Source organism: Rhinopithecus roxellana, chromosome 3 (genome assembly GCF_007565055.1).
Source record: "Rhinopithecus roxellana isolate Shanxi Qingling chromosome 3, ASM756505v1, whole genome shotgun sequence".
In the NCBI taxonomy this organism is placed as follows: Eukaryota; Metazoa; Chordata; class Mammalia; order Primates; family Cercopithecidae; genus Rhinopithecus; species Rhinopithecus roxellana.
Genome location: NC_044551.1, coordinates 11,222,523 through 11,237,899, shown reverse-complemented (window position 1 = coordinate 11,237,899; position 15,377 = coordinate 11,222,523). Strand labels below are relative to the sequence as shown.

The window sequence follows — 15,377 nt, the reverse complement described above, 5'->3', positions numbered from 1 at the left end:
GTAAACCCGGGAGGCGGAGTTTGCAGTGAGCTGAGATCTGGCCACTGCATTCCAGCCTGGGTGACAGAGCGAGACTCCTTCTCAAAAAAAAAAAAAAAAAAAAAAAAAAAAAGATATTTTGAAAAACAGAAACAGAGACCACATTCGTTTTCATTACAGCATGTGGTTACAATTATTTTATCATTAGTTACTATTGTTAATTGCTTACTGTGCCTAGTTTATAAATTAAACTTTATCATAGGCATGTATGTATAAGAAAAAAATAAAGTATCTATAATAGGCCTTCTGTATCCGTGGTTTCCACATCTGTGGATTCAACCAACTGTGGATTGAAAACACTGGAAAAAAAATTGCACATGTACTGAACAAGTAACAAATTTTTTTCCCTCATCATTATTCCCTAAACAATAGAGCATAACTAGTTATGTAGCATTTACATTATATTAGGTATTATAAGGAATCAAGAGATAATTTAAAGTATATAGGAGGATATGCATAGGTAATATGCAAATACTACACCAATTTCTTTCACTGACTTGAGCATCCTCAGATTTTGTTATTTGAGACAGGTCTCAGAACAAATGCCCCATGGATACTGAGGGACAACTGTAAAGGGTTTGGTACTATCTATAGTTTCAGGCATCCACAGTGGGCCTTGGAATGTATCCTCCGTCAATAAGGGGGGATCCACTTGTATTCAGATTTCAAAATGTTTCTTTTTTGCAACTTTAGGTCATGCTGTTCCTGGGATTCTGTACACTCACTAAATGCACAGGAAATAATACCATAAACCAGATGACTTCCCTATTTGACAAAAGATCAATGAAAGGATATTCGAGTGTTGACTTTTGAGAAGGGTGTGTAGGATGTATTCAGATTTGATACTGTGACACTGGAGCTAGTCTCAAAATTAATGAGCGCATCTAAACCTGTATTATATACACAAAAGTTGGCATCGGATGGAAGATGACATCATTTGAAAAACACATGCTTATCATATCCCATCAAGTGTGGTCCTGTTCAGAACAGGAAAAGTTCCATTTATAGGTGGAGTCTTCAGCTTCTAAATTATTCAGGAGAGTAATAACAATGTTCCCCTCCCTTCCCTCAAGACAGAGCAAACAAACAAACAAGTACACTATAGAAAATCAATTATAATTAGGGGAAAATTGCTCCTGCTTGCCAGCAAAAATAAATATGGCTCCATTGAAAAAATCACTAATATTATACATTGAAGTTTTAGACACATGCTCTGAACAATTAAGAAAATTATTTGAGCACAGAAAAAGGTATGGAAGAAGCCACATCAAACTGATAACACTGGATAATAACCTTGGGGATTAAGGAGGGAAAAGATGATTAACTTTTACATATCTTTATGTATCTCTGAATAATTGGACTTGAAACAATAAGTGACTATAGTTTTTGTATTTAAAAAAAAACTAATAAAATAAAAACATACAGGCTGGGCACAGTGGCTCATGCTTGTAATCCCAGCACTTAGGAAGGCCTAGTTGGGCGGATCACCTGAGGTCGGGAGTTTGAGACCAGCCTGATCAACATGGAGAAACCCCGTCTCTATTAAAAATACAAAACTAGCTGGGCGTGGTGGTGCATGCCTATAATGCCAGCTACTTGAGAGGCTGAGGCAGGAGAATCATTTGAACCTGGTAAGTGGAGGCTGCGATGAGCCAAAATCACGCCATTACACTCCAGCCTGGGCAACAAGAGCAAAACTCCATCTCAAAAAAAAAAAAAAAAAAAAAAAAAAATGGTGAAATAAAATAAAAATATAAAAACGTACACACGAACACATCAAAGAGCAGAAAGAGAATTTAAAGAAATAAAAATTCACTGTATTCAGAGACACATCCAAGAAGGTAATCTGGCTCACAGTAGAAGCCCGATAAACATGAGTTGTATGAATGTGAAGCACACAATAGCTGACAATATAAACATTCTCCTCATATAATAGTATCTACTTATGTAACACAGATAAATATAGTTGCTTTTTAACCATCATAGTTAAGAAATATGGATTTTTATCTTATCTAAGCACTTTGGGGATTTAACTTTTAAGTCAATAATAATTTATAAGAGTTTGTTTCTGGAAGGTGGGCAACCTTTCAGGCAGGCCAGAAGACCCTCAGGATTCTTAACTTTCACAATGAAAATCCAACAACTGCCCACAGGGCTGCAATGTTTACATGTGGATTTTCCATAATTAGTGGCACCAGCTCTTCAGGCCTGGACAGGAAATAAAATCTCCAACTCCCTGCTCTTTATCAGACCTCCTGGGAAAAGTAATCTTTAGAGAAGATCATTGAAAGGGCCAGATCATCCATCTTCCTCTATAGGATGTCTAATGCTATCCTTGAATGAAGCTCAAGTATATACTGCTGAAGGCTACCAAATCACTTTATGGCATTTTAATACTAGGGTCTCAAACTTACTTAATGCCACTTTAAGGAAAGGACACAAGAAATTCAAAACTAAGCTTACTATAACAATGTTGTGAATTACTCATCAGATCACTCAATGTCTTCTACAGAAAATGTCTTCTTAGAATTATGCTCGAACAGCTTTTATTTTCCCTGTGGAAAACACACTCTCCTTCTTTTCCATAATGAGAAATAATATGTCGCAGATCATGATTCCCCTGCCCTTTCATTTTTCAAAAACCCAGAGCAACAAATAGGAAACTCAATTGGAAAAGTGATTCCACTAATTGGAGTAGGGTTGAGCATTATTATAGTTGCCTTCTCTTTGTTCTGATCTTCTTGTATTTCAATATTTTATTTTTACTATTTTCATGTGAGTCACTTTAAATACTTTGTAGACAGAAGCAGTGGACTATACAGACAAAATAAAAATAAAGTAATATCTCCATCTGGAGTTGAACAATAACATTCAATTATCTCTTCCCTTGGCATAATTGCTTAACAGAATACACCAAGCTTCATTGAAAGTCACCAATCTCCAATCCAATCTCCAATCATTCTTACTATTTTGAGGGCTGCTTAATTTTACCATGGAGTGTGGACTCCAGTTTTATCAGAATTGTCTTGGTATGAGAAGCTTCAACTTAAGTTCACTCATTTAAAAAACTTGAAGAATATCACAGTAAGAAAAAATTCTTCAGTAGGTCAAGTCCCTTATAGCAAAATCCAAGGGACTGTTCAATTGTTTTATTATATAAAATGAATGATGCTTACAACATCATTTTTTCAGAATCTTTCCTTCCTTCCTTCTTTCTTTCCTTTGTCCTTCTCTCCTTCTTTCCTTCTCTCCCTCATTCCTTCTCCCTATGACTGTGATATTTTCAGGTGACAGGATTTTAACTGGACTGTAGAGTTCTTACTATCTTATAGATCAGATGTTAGATGTCATCTGGCATTTTTTTAATTGTTTGTTTCTCCAAAGTACCTTTAACTTTTTTTTTTTCAATAGGCTTTTGGGGAACAGGTGGTGTTTGGTAGTGGTGATTTCTGAGATTTCGGTGCACCCATCACCTGAGCAGTGTACACTGTACCCAGTGTGTAGTCTTTTATCCCTTACCACCCACCATCCTTTCCCCCAAGTCCCCAAAGTCTAATATGTCATTCTTATGCTTCTGTGTTCTCATAGCTTGGCTCCCACATGAGTGAGAACATACGGTCATCTGGCATTTTTAATACCACATGATCAAATCCAACAACACTCTCCAAAATAATCTTTCAGGGTAGTGATGGTGGAATCTAAAAACAGTAAAGTTAAGGTATCTTTAGCCATAGGATTCTGGCCAAACTGTGAGATAAATAAAATCTGCCTTTATTTCTTTTTCACCTTCCTTTCCAAGAATTCCTTCCAGCAATCTGAAGTCTCTATATACCTTACTATGTGTCAGACTTTCTTTTTTTTAATGGAATACTTTATGAATTTGCATGTCATCCTTCTACAGGAGCCACGCTAATCTCTGTATCATTTCAATTTTAGTATATGTGTTGCCAAAGTGAGCACCACACACTCTTTTAAGATTAAAAATATACATATTAACTCATTAATCCTCATGTCAGTCCATTGAGGAAAGTACTATTATTATTCCATTTTTCAAAGCTAGGACACCAAAGCTTAGACAGGTTAAAGAATATGTCCAACCTATGGAGGCAAGACACAATGGTGGTGGTCTGGTCCGAGAGCCTGTATACAGTAGAAACATGTGCTTGTTAGCTAGTATGCTGCATACTGAGCTAACAACAAAAAAGCGGGTTTCAATGAAAAACACTGATTAATAACAGGAAGTGAAATCCAACAGTATGTAACTTTAGGTATTTATAGTAGGGTTGGGATGAGATTTGTTGCAATGCCTCCTGAAGTCCCTTAAAACACAGTCCACATCAGCAGTCACTCCTTGAGAGTATTGCAAGTAGAACAAAGCATTTTATTTTATTTTTTTATTTTATTTTTTTTATTTTTGAGACGGAGTCTCGCTCTGTCGCCCGGGCTGGAGTGCAGTGGCCGGATCTCAGCTCACTGCAAGCTCTGCCTCCCGGGTTTTACGCCATTCTCCTGCCTCAGCCTCCCGAGTAGCTGGGACTACAGGCGCCCGCCACCTCGCCCGGCTAGTTTTTTTTTTTTTTGTATTTTTTAGTAGAGACGGGGTTTCACCATGTTAGCCAGGATGGTCTCGATCTCCTGACCTCGTGATCCGACCGTCTCGGCCTCCCAAAGTGCTGGGATTACAGGCTTGAGCCACCGCGCCCGGCCAGAACAAAGCATTTTAAACCACAGAATCCTTTCAATGTTTTTATATTTCTCCACTATAATCCTGCAGCACCCCTCCTCCAAAGGGCAGCACCGAATGAACGCACACACGACACATTGATACGATCAAGGTTGACTGGTGGCTTCCCACATATCATGTGGGGTCCCCAAGAGGCTAAAGATTGGTAGAGTATTGTGGAACCCTCAGCGATCTGGATTCAACTTAGCCATTCATTCATTCAACAGATATTCAACAGGAACCTACTGTGTACCAGACACTCTTCTACAGACTAAAGATAGAGTGGTGAACAAAGCAGAATAAACCCAAACTTCTAGCTACTTATATTCTAGTGAAGAGAGACTAAATAAATGTGATAATGGCATAAAGTACTAGAAAGATGAAGCAGGAAGATGCATGGGAAGTCTACAATTCAAAACAGGGTGGTCAGGCCAGGCATGCTGGCTCACGCCTGTAATCCCCGCACTTTTGGAGGCTGACGCAGGAAGGTCATTTGAGGCCGGACTTCAAGGCCAGACTAGGCAACAGTGAGACCCTGTCTCTACAAAAATTTTTTTAAAAAATTAGCCAGGCATGGCAGCATGCATCTGGAGTCTTAGCTACTTGGGAGGCGGAGGTGGGAGGATTGCTTGCGCCCAAGAAGGCAAGGTTGCAGTGAGCCATGGCTGCACCATTGCATTTCCCTATGCGCAACAGAGTGATATCCTGTCTCAACAAAACAAAACAAAGCAGGGTTGTCATCTCTCAATACTCACAGATCCTATCGCCTTAACTTTCTAGCCAAACCGAGTTCAGTCACTCCTTGAACTCACTTTGCCCTTCCCAAATATGAGCTCTTTGTCCAAGACATTTCTTTTTCCTAGAAGGCCCTCTGTCCTGTGTCATGTGAGTGGCAGTTTAGTTAGTTAACTGGACTGAAGCCAAAACTACCTATGTTCCAGTCCCTTCTTTATTACTTACTAACCGCTTGACTTTGGGTAAGTCCCTTAACTGCTCTCTAGGCCATAGTTTTCTAATTTGGAAAATGGGTATAATAATAATGACAAGAACAATAACACCTATATCACAAGGTTCATTGTGAGGCTCAATTGAATTAGAATATTAAAGTGCTCAGAATAGTACCTGGCACTTCTACTACCATGACCTCAACTAAATTTCTATCTGTGCTTAAGACCCAATTCAAATGCTACTTCTCAATCTCTAATCACAATAGCTGAAGGTGAGATTTTCCTTCTCTGAGATCCTGTAGTCCCTTGGTTTTATCACTCTAATGGCATTTAACCTGTATCATTGCAAGTATTCACACTATCTTGAAGTACAATTATATATATGTGAAGTATAATTATTATATGTGTATGTATATTTATAAACAGCCTCTTCCCTCCTGAAATTACAGCACCTGAGGGTTTAGAATGAACATAAACTTTTCTTTTTCTTCCTATCTCCTCTTCTCTTCTGTGAGTGTTTTAATCAGTTCATTATTTATATATGCCAGAGAGTGGATAGGAAAAGGAAAGGGAAATGAAATTAGCAAGTGCACGCCACCGCCCCCCCCAACACTTTATAGTTCTGTATTAGTTCATTACACTTAAATCTCCCAATTTTTTTGATCTCCTTCTCTGAGGAAAGCTTGGTGGTACAGTAGTCTATCCTCCAAAGATTCACAATCTAAATCGTGTAGAAAGCCTTAAGGAAAAAAAAAAAAATTCCTCTCACTTAAACAACTTAAGCCCCAACCCTACTTGAAACTATGCTTTAAAGTGCTTGCTGTCTCCCCAAATACACCATGTATTTATTTTCACACTTCAAGACTGCTACTTATCCACCCGATCCATTCTGGAACCTCCTTCCCTTCCCTTGTCACTTCTCTTGTTTGCTTTCCTCGCTCTCCCTTCCCTGAATAATTGACTGCTCCCTCAACCCAAGTGATACATAAACATTTGTCCATTCGTTTTCCCTCTTCCTTGCTAGATTGCAAATTCTTTGGGATGAAGACAGACCTCAAGGCTCAGAGAGCTTTGCCCAAAGCAGACCTTCTCACTCATCTTGGCAAATCCTGCATCTGGAGCAAGGCCTGAAGTGGGGCAGATGCTCAGAGTGTTCAATGAATGGAACTGAATGAGCTGCTAATGAGAATAGACAAAGGAATTTCTTTTCCCTTCCTTCCTTCCTTCCTTCCTTCCTTCCTTCCTTCCTTCCTTCCTTCCTTCCTTCCTTCCTTCCTTCCTTCCTTCCCTCCCTCCCTCCCTCCCTCCCTCCCTCCCTCCTTCTTCTTCTTTTTCTTCCTTTTTTCTTTTCTTTTTTTTTTTTTTTGAGATAAGAGTCTTGCTACTTCGCCCAGGTTGGAGTGCAATGGTGCGATCTCAGCTCACTATAACCTCCACCTCCCTGGTTCAAGCAATTCTCCTGCCTCAGCCTCCCAAGTAGCTGGAATTACAGGCATATGCCAGCATACCCAGCTAATTTTTGTAGTTTTAGTAGAGGGGTTTCACCATGTTGGCCAGGCTGTTCTCGAACTCCTGACCTCAAGTGATCAACCCACCTTGGCCTCCCAAAATGCTGGGATTACAGGTGTGAGCCACTGCGTCCAGCCAGTCAGTCAAAGAAATTTCAGTCCCTCCTTCCCTCCCTTGTCCTTGCCTTCTGAGAAGAGATGCTGGGCACAGAGCTGACCAAACCAAACTACTGGAGGGAGGAGAGACACAAATACTTCCTAAAACAGGCTGGACAGGAGGATCTATAGTTTTTATTAATTCAGTTTGTTGGGGGCTTTATCACACACAAGGCACTGTGCTGTGAGAGAGAAAGACAAACAGGACCTGATACTGCCCTCAAAGTGAAGGGAAGAAATGTAAAATAAGCATCCCTGTCAAATTGACCCTTTTTCTTTAGAATGATGTTGATCCAAGACAAATAGTCTTAACCAGGGCAATATATATTTTAAATTTCATTGCAGCAAGAAAGAGAAACGACTTGATTTCAAGTCAGTTTTTGATTTGTCAGGTGAATTTAAGTGATTAACCTCTTGGTTCCCAATTTGGCTTCTATTCCAAGGTAGAAATTCTAAAACTTTTTTTTTTTTTGAGACAGGGTCTTGCTCTTTCACTCAGGCTGAATTGCAGTGGCGTGGTCATGGCTCACTGCAGCCTCGACCTTCTGGCCTCAGGCGATCCTCTCATCTCAGTCTCCCGAGTTACTGGGACTGTAGGCGCACACTACTGCACCTGGCTTTTAAATTTATTTTTATTTTTTTCAGAGAGACTGTCTTGAACGACTGGGCTCAAGCGATCCTTCTGTCTCAGCCTTCCAAAGTGCTGAGATTACAGGAGTGAGGCACTGCACCTGACCTGAAATTATAAAACTTACTCATAAAATACCCAGAACAGATTTAATTCAGAGAATACCTTAATCTCAACGTGGCTGTGTCCAGGTGAAGTCAAAATGTAATACAAAAAAAAGAAGTAGAAAATTAGGTTCCACCATAGACACCAGGGCTTACTTGAGGATGGAGGGTGGGAGGAGGGTGAGACTTGAAGTACCAATTGGGTATGATATTGTTTACTACCTGGGTGACAAAATCATTTGTACACCAAAGCCCAGCGACACACAATTTACCTGCTGCGGGGAAAACAACCTGCACATGTAACCCCCTAAACCTAAAATAAAAGTTGGGGGAAAAGAAAGAAAGAAAGAAAATTAGGTTTCAGAACACAAAGTATTATTATTATTATTTGGAAAGTGCCTACTAAGACAGGGAGGGGCAGGCAACATGTTCTTCAAGGCATCACTACCAAGCCTGCCCAGCAAATACACAGCTAATCTAGAATATTCTGAGAGAAAGATAAGGGTACAGGGACTCTTATATGAAACAAGAAAAAGGCCAGATGATTGATACAGCCTCCAACATAATTTCCCCTAAAGGCTATCAACAACACAAGAAGGCCCAAGGCATTACTCTGAGCAAATTAAGACCTGACAAGTCATGTAGGAAACTCTTTCAAACATCCCAACATTTGATGTTTTACCATTTCATTTTGCTCTGCATATCAAAGAGATGGCTTACCTCTAGCCTAGACCTCTGATATTCAGTAATCACTCTATTCACATTTACATGAAGGAAACCACTACAAAAGAAATACACAAAGCTTCAGTTTACTCTGGATTCAATATCCTAGGGGAAGACAACAGTTTTCATTTTCTTTTCTTGCTGGAGAACAAAAGCATCAGATAGGAAACTCTGTCCTTTTGGAAAAGGACCAGCCATTTGTTCTCTGGAAGTCCCCTGAAAGTAAGCAGATAAGGGAAAGTGGATATCTGGACTTGCCTGAGAAAAGCCTTTTAGGTCCAATTGTAGCAACTTATTTGAGAGCTGCAACTCATTAAGTGTGTCTCTGATATCACTTCAGATATGAAGGTTAGTGAAACATACCAATAGATTGAATCATCAAAAAATTCTCCTAGGAATTTGAACACAGAAGATTTGATGGAGAATTACTCTATTGGCTCAAGCCTGGATGGGCCCCTAGTGGAGATAAGATACAGACACCTTTTCGACAAGGGTTTCATTCTTCAGAAATAGAAGCTCAAATTGAGAACATTCCCTCAATCCCTCCACATTATCATCACAGTTTATTAGGCATCTACATATACTCCGTAGGCACTAACTAAACACATAAAATCTAAAGTCTCTGCCTTCAAAGAGCAAACAACTTAAGAAAACAACCCCACCTCCTGCTCCCATTCTGGGGACTACACATCAGAAAACAGATCTCTTTTTACAAATGCGACCAGTTTATTTCCTTAAATCCTTATTGATTCAGGAAACAGTGCTCTTCAAGTCTCTGGCTTGAGAAGAGCAGTTAAGATTAACCTTTTCTGATACGCAAGCTGCTGGATATCTTCTTTGCATTGCCTCTAGAAGGATTTAACATTGCTCTAATCCCTCATTTATCAAACTCCTTCACCAGAGGGGTGAAGGGGGCTCTTTTGCTCCCTAATTTATGAGTCTGCCAGGAATACCTTGGCAATCAAAACTGAAGCTGCATTCCTCAAAACGCTCGTGGCAAATAGACACAAGGCAGTATTGTGCTTACACATACTGCATATTCTGAGTTATCTATCTTACACTCAGGCTCAAAGAGGCTCTGAATTTCCCATTCTTAGAAACCATACGACCTATGCAATAAGAGCATATGGCCATGAGATAGCCGAGGCTTCAATCTGTACCACAGCCAAGAACACTAGATGCCCAAGCATATAACTACTAATGAATTAAGAAATAATGCAGATAAGTTGTCGAGAGAAGGAAAATATAGAAAACCAATTTAGAAAAAGCAGATTTTATTTATTTATTTATTTAGACAGGGTCTCACTCTGTTGCCCAGGCTGGAGTGCAGTGATGTGATGATAGTTCACTGCAAATTTGACATCCTGGGCTGAAGCAATACTCCTGTCTCAGCCTCCTGAGTAGCCGGGACAACAAATATGCACCACCATGCCTGGCTAATTTATTTATTCTTTTTTATTTTTTGTAGAGATGGGAGGGTCTCACTATGTTGCCTAAGCTGGTCATGCACTCCTGGGCTTACGTGATCCTTCCACCTTGGCCTCCCAAAGTGCTGGGATTACAGGTGTAAGTCACTGCTGCCAGCCGGAAATCAGACATTATAAAGGTATCTGGCAATTGGGTAATAATCTAAAAATATTTACATAAATGTGATAATGAGAGATGAGGGTGATTAGATTTGGGGGGACATGGAAAATAAAGCTTCTCAAACTCAGCAGAATTTCAACAATTATCCAACATTGACAGGCTTAAAAAACACAAATAGGGACTGCACACTAATAAATATGAAGCTCCTAAAATCTGGTTTTAAGGTAATGCCCCACAGACCATTGACAGTTAGCAAACGAAATAAAAGAGTCTGAGTATCTGGAAGAAAAAGAGATGACATTTTGAAATATATCTTGTAATCTGGTGAGGTTGACAGTAAACAAACAAACAAAAAAAACTGCATTCTTTTTGAAGGTCCATTAAACTTGAAAAGTAACAACACAAATCTACAATCTAATTACACAATTAAAATTAGTACAAGGAGATATACAATTATTTTTTAACTTCTGGATTTCTACTGGACTTTTTGTTTCTTCCACTGGTTTTGTCTTTCACTGGGAAGGAAAAATTCAGTGGTTTATCTTATAAACACCAGGTGCAAGTGAACATTCACTGGGCAACTGTACAGGACATAATACACCCCTCATAACACCTCCCTATCAAGGCTTTTGTTATAGATCACTGCCAATCTCTGTGAAAACAGGAACCATATTGCAAAGATCAGTAGTCATACAGTTTTCCTTAACAAATTCAAATACTACATCGTAAGTCTAAGAGGTGTGTGCCAAAGGTGTTATCCAATATACTGAGTAGTAAATAGCAAAGCCCTCTCCATCAGATTTTCTCAACTTGGAAGGAATTAGGGAAGCCATTGAAATGAATGCAGAATGGTTTGCAGAACCGTAAATATTCATGGTAGAATCTACAAACGTAACACCAGCTACTCCTTGTAAAATTATCTGTGCTCCTGCCAAGGGAACTCACACTCCAGTGGAGTGCAGAGGAGTATAAATACATTTACCTTTCTTATGAAGACAAGAAAAAAGATCAACCTAATGCTTTCTATAAACAATAATACGAGTGGGAAGAAAGTGATTGAGGGAAACAAAACAGGATGGGAAAGGGAAAAAAGGAAAGGTTTGAGTATGCCTGTGTGTGCACTTGGAATAAACAGCTCCGATTAAGGCGAAAGACCTGCAGCAGCTGCTGCCATGGTCTATTTCTATTGAATGGCAACAGGGAGGGAACAAGGGGTGGCAGACGGAGCTAACCTTTATTGAGCACCTACTATTCCATGCTGGGTCCTGGAATACCATGTGTTTGGATCAGCCCACTCGCTTCTCAAAGCAACCAGGGACATTGATGTTTGAGTTGTCGCTTTTGTTCCTTTTATCAGAGCTGTGCAACTTGAGCTAGAAAGATCACTGTCCTGCCATTTTCTAATCATGTAATCTTCAACTGACGAGACAGTAAATGTCTTTAACTTTCTAATTTTTTTTTTAAAATAAGGGAATAACAGCTGTCTTTGAAGGGTATGGGTATAGATTGGGCACAAATGTAGGTAAAGTATTTAGCACGGTGAATGCCCAGAGTAGGTGCTCAAAAATTGGTAGTTTTATGAATAAAATTTATAACTACTTAATAGAAAGCTGTAATTTGTGAATAACATTTTTTAAAAAATGAAAGTCTCGGCCGGGCGCGGTGGCTCAAGCCTGTAATCCCAGCACTTTGGGAGGCCGAGACGGGCGGATCACGAGGTCAGGAGATCGAGACCATCCTGGCTAATACGGTGAAACCCCGTCTCTACTAAAAAATACAAAAAACTAGCCGGGCAAGGTGGCAGGCGCCTGTAGTCCCAGCTACTCGGGAGGCTGAGACAGGAGAATGGCGTGAACCTGGGAGGCGGAGCTTGCAGTGAGCTGAGAGCTGGCCACTGCACTCCAGCTCTGGGCGGCAGAGCAAGACTCCGTCTCAAAAAAAAAAAAAAAAAAAAAAAAAAATGAAAGTCTCATGCTAAAGCCCTGAACAATCCTTCCTTCCCATAAGTACCTTCATAACTTTTGGGGGTCTATTTTACCCAAATTATTATTTTATTTTTGGTAGAGTAGCACAATTTTAGAAACTTTCCCCTCATATGTGTAGGGTTGGAAGGTAATTGAAGACATGATGAAAGGGTCTCACACTACGTTTTTCATTCTTGGTTTCAACTTGGTGTATATCTTTCTTGGTTGCCTTTCATAATATATGTTCTTGTCATTTTGTTAATAAATGGCTCTTCAACACAAAGTGAGTGCTTTTATGGGTTCCGGATAATTTGTACAGTCACTGAGCAACTGCCAAATGGTGAGCATTATTGTGGTTGCTGCCTGGTGCTTCTGGAATTTTTTAAAAAAAGTATCTGCCGGCAGGTGCGGTGGTTCATGCCTGGAATCACAGCACTTTGGGAAGGCTGAGGAGGGAGGATCCCTTGAGCCCAGGAGTTTGAGACCAGCCTGGGCAACATAGTGAGACTGTCTCTATTAAAAAAAAAAAAAAAAAAAGGAGCTGCCTACTTATGACATGCCAGGCACTGTGGTAAGTGCCTTAGATAACTGTGGCAGAAATTGCTAGTGCACAGCAATATCCGTGTCTTCCTCTTCTTCTAAGGCAAAAAGCTATACTACACTTCACAGCTTCTGCCAGGGTTGGCTGTGGCCAGGTGACTGAGTCCTGGGAGTGGGGGCACAACTGATGTGCACAACCTCCAGGCCTGGCTCAAACTAAACTTTTGTGATGTCCCCTTTTTGTGTGCACAGTCCTTCTCTCCCTTTTCATAAGTGGTTGAATAAAGTGGCCCCAAGGACCTAGAGGAGAGCAGAACAAGATAGAAGACATCAGGGTCCTTGAATAACTACAAGGAGCAGAGTGCCCCCACTGACCATATTGGACTGTAAGGTGACTTACAGTGGCAAGCCATCGAGATTGTAGGCTTTATAGCAACTGTATTACTCTAATACAGAAACATTTTGCCACTTAATTCTCATTACAGCTCTGTCAGGTAACGTATTATCACCTGTATTTAACTCATATAGGAACAGAGGCTCAGAAAGGTAAGTCACTTGTTCAAGAGCAAGCAGCTAACAGGTGAAGAAACTGACACTCTGCCCTTGCTCAGTGAAACTTCAGGACCCATGCTCTTACTGATGGTAGTCTACTGTCCCCCTAGTAGCTACTGTAACTATGGAAGTACAAAAACCTATGTGATGGACATTTCCCCTTTTAACCTTGAACTTACGTTTCAGTAATAGAAACATTTTATTTTCCCATTAATTATAATGGAGAGTAGCAAAAATTAACAAGAACTAATTTTTGTAGATGATTTCACTCAGTGAGTGACAGAATAATGTGTATAAAATACTAAAAGCACAAGGCAGGTGGATCACTTGAGGTCAGGAGTTCAAGACCAGCCTGGCCAACATGGCGAAACCAGTCTCTACTAAAAACACAAAAATTAGCTGGGCGTGGTGGAGGGTGCCAGTAGTCCCAGCTACTTGGAAGGCTGAGGTGGGAGGACTGCTTGAACTCAGGAGGCAGAGATTGCAGTGAACTGAGATTGCGCCACTGCACTCCAGCCTGGGCAACCGAGAGAGACCCTGTCTCAAAACAAAACAAAACAAAAAATCATTAAAAGCAGACTGCTAGACTGCTCTGACTAAAGCAAGGCTGGGGTTACCAGGAATGAGCAGTTTGACAATCACTACGTGCCATCACATTGCTTCTCAACCCTGAGCTATTCAGATTTCTTTCGTTTTTAAAACAAAAAAATGTCTAATTCAGTTCTAGAATTCAGTTTTGCAGACATACCAGAGCTATGCACCGAAAGTTAATGTACATCTTGAAAGCAATATGTACCTTAGCGACAAGGTAAATCCATCAATATCTGCTCATCAAACTACTTCCTGTTTTACTTAACTTGTAGAGTAGCACCATGTGTTTTGTCAGTTAATTATTGACCCTCAGCTGGCAGCCACTTGGTAATGAAAAGACTGTCTTCTGGTATGCCTTAGTTTGTGTTTCTGGTATGGCCATCTCAGCTTCCATTCTCTCCTTTAAGTCTGAAGTCTATATTCAGCTCTGTTTAGTTCAATTAACATTCACTGTTCCCTTGCCTGTATTTAGTAATGAGGACACAAACAAGGTTCAGGCCTGGTCTCTGCCCTAGGACCAGGAGAAGAATCCAATAGTTCACCGCAAAAAGATCACTGTTCCAGTTCAAATAGTCCTTGCATGTCTTCTTATTTTTTAAATGACAATGACTATATTAGCTTTGAGGCATCATTCTTGAATGTCCCCTAACTTTCTGTGTAGATAATGTATAGTACAAGGGGAACATTTAAGATATTAAAGATGGGGTATGTCATGGACACTAACCAACCAGAATGAATGTTGGTGGCAGTGCTGTAGCACAGTTCTAGAGGCTCTCTACCAAGCCAGGAGTTACTGCTTTGGTTGTGGAATTGTGGAGCAGCCCAAGAGGTCCCAGAGGGGAGGAAACAGGTGGCATTCAAATGGATGGGCTAGTATGTCAATATCTTAACAAGCAGTACATCTGTAGTGATGCACATTGATGGAATATTGCTTGACTTGTGAACACCAACTCCATAGGAAAAGGACAGCCACTTTTCCATGTGTGCTGACAACTGAGCTGTGTAGATCCTGAACCAGAAACACAAGAGGAAAACAATCTGAAAACTGTCTATTCCCTTGAACACTTTCACTTCCCTTTATGAGCATTTCAAGTAGAGCAACACTCCATAAATGCTGCTGACTGACTGACTGACATTTATTGAATAACCAGTGTATACAGAATATGTTCTGAGAAACTTATACAGAAAATACCAGTGACCTATACATACTCTCATTTATTTTGATGATTTTTAAAAAGTGGCCTTTTTGAGGTGAGTCTATATACCCTAAAGAAGTCTTCTCAAGAGACAGGGAACTTCAAATTCAGGGCAAGCA

At 40.1% G+C, this 15,377-nt stretch overlaps 1 protein-coding gene and 1 non-coding gene across 2 annotated transcripts in view; both read right to left on the bottom strand.

Annotated features, from left to right (window-relative positions):
• The window catches only part of ARL15 (ADP ribosylation factor like GTPase 15), a 447,710-nt gene that overhangs the window by 23,030 nt on the left and 409,303 nt on the right, over nucleotides 1–15,377 (bottom strand). The gene's annotated exons all lie outside the window — the stretch shown is intronic.
• LOC115896640 lies at nucleotides 3,896–3,999 on the bottom strand. The gene has a single exon (XR_004056554.1). It is a non-coding gene; the product is annotated as a U6 spliceosomal RNA (small nuclear RNA).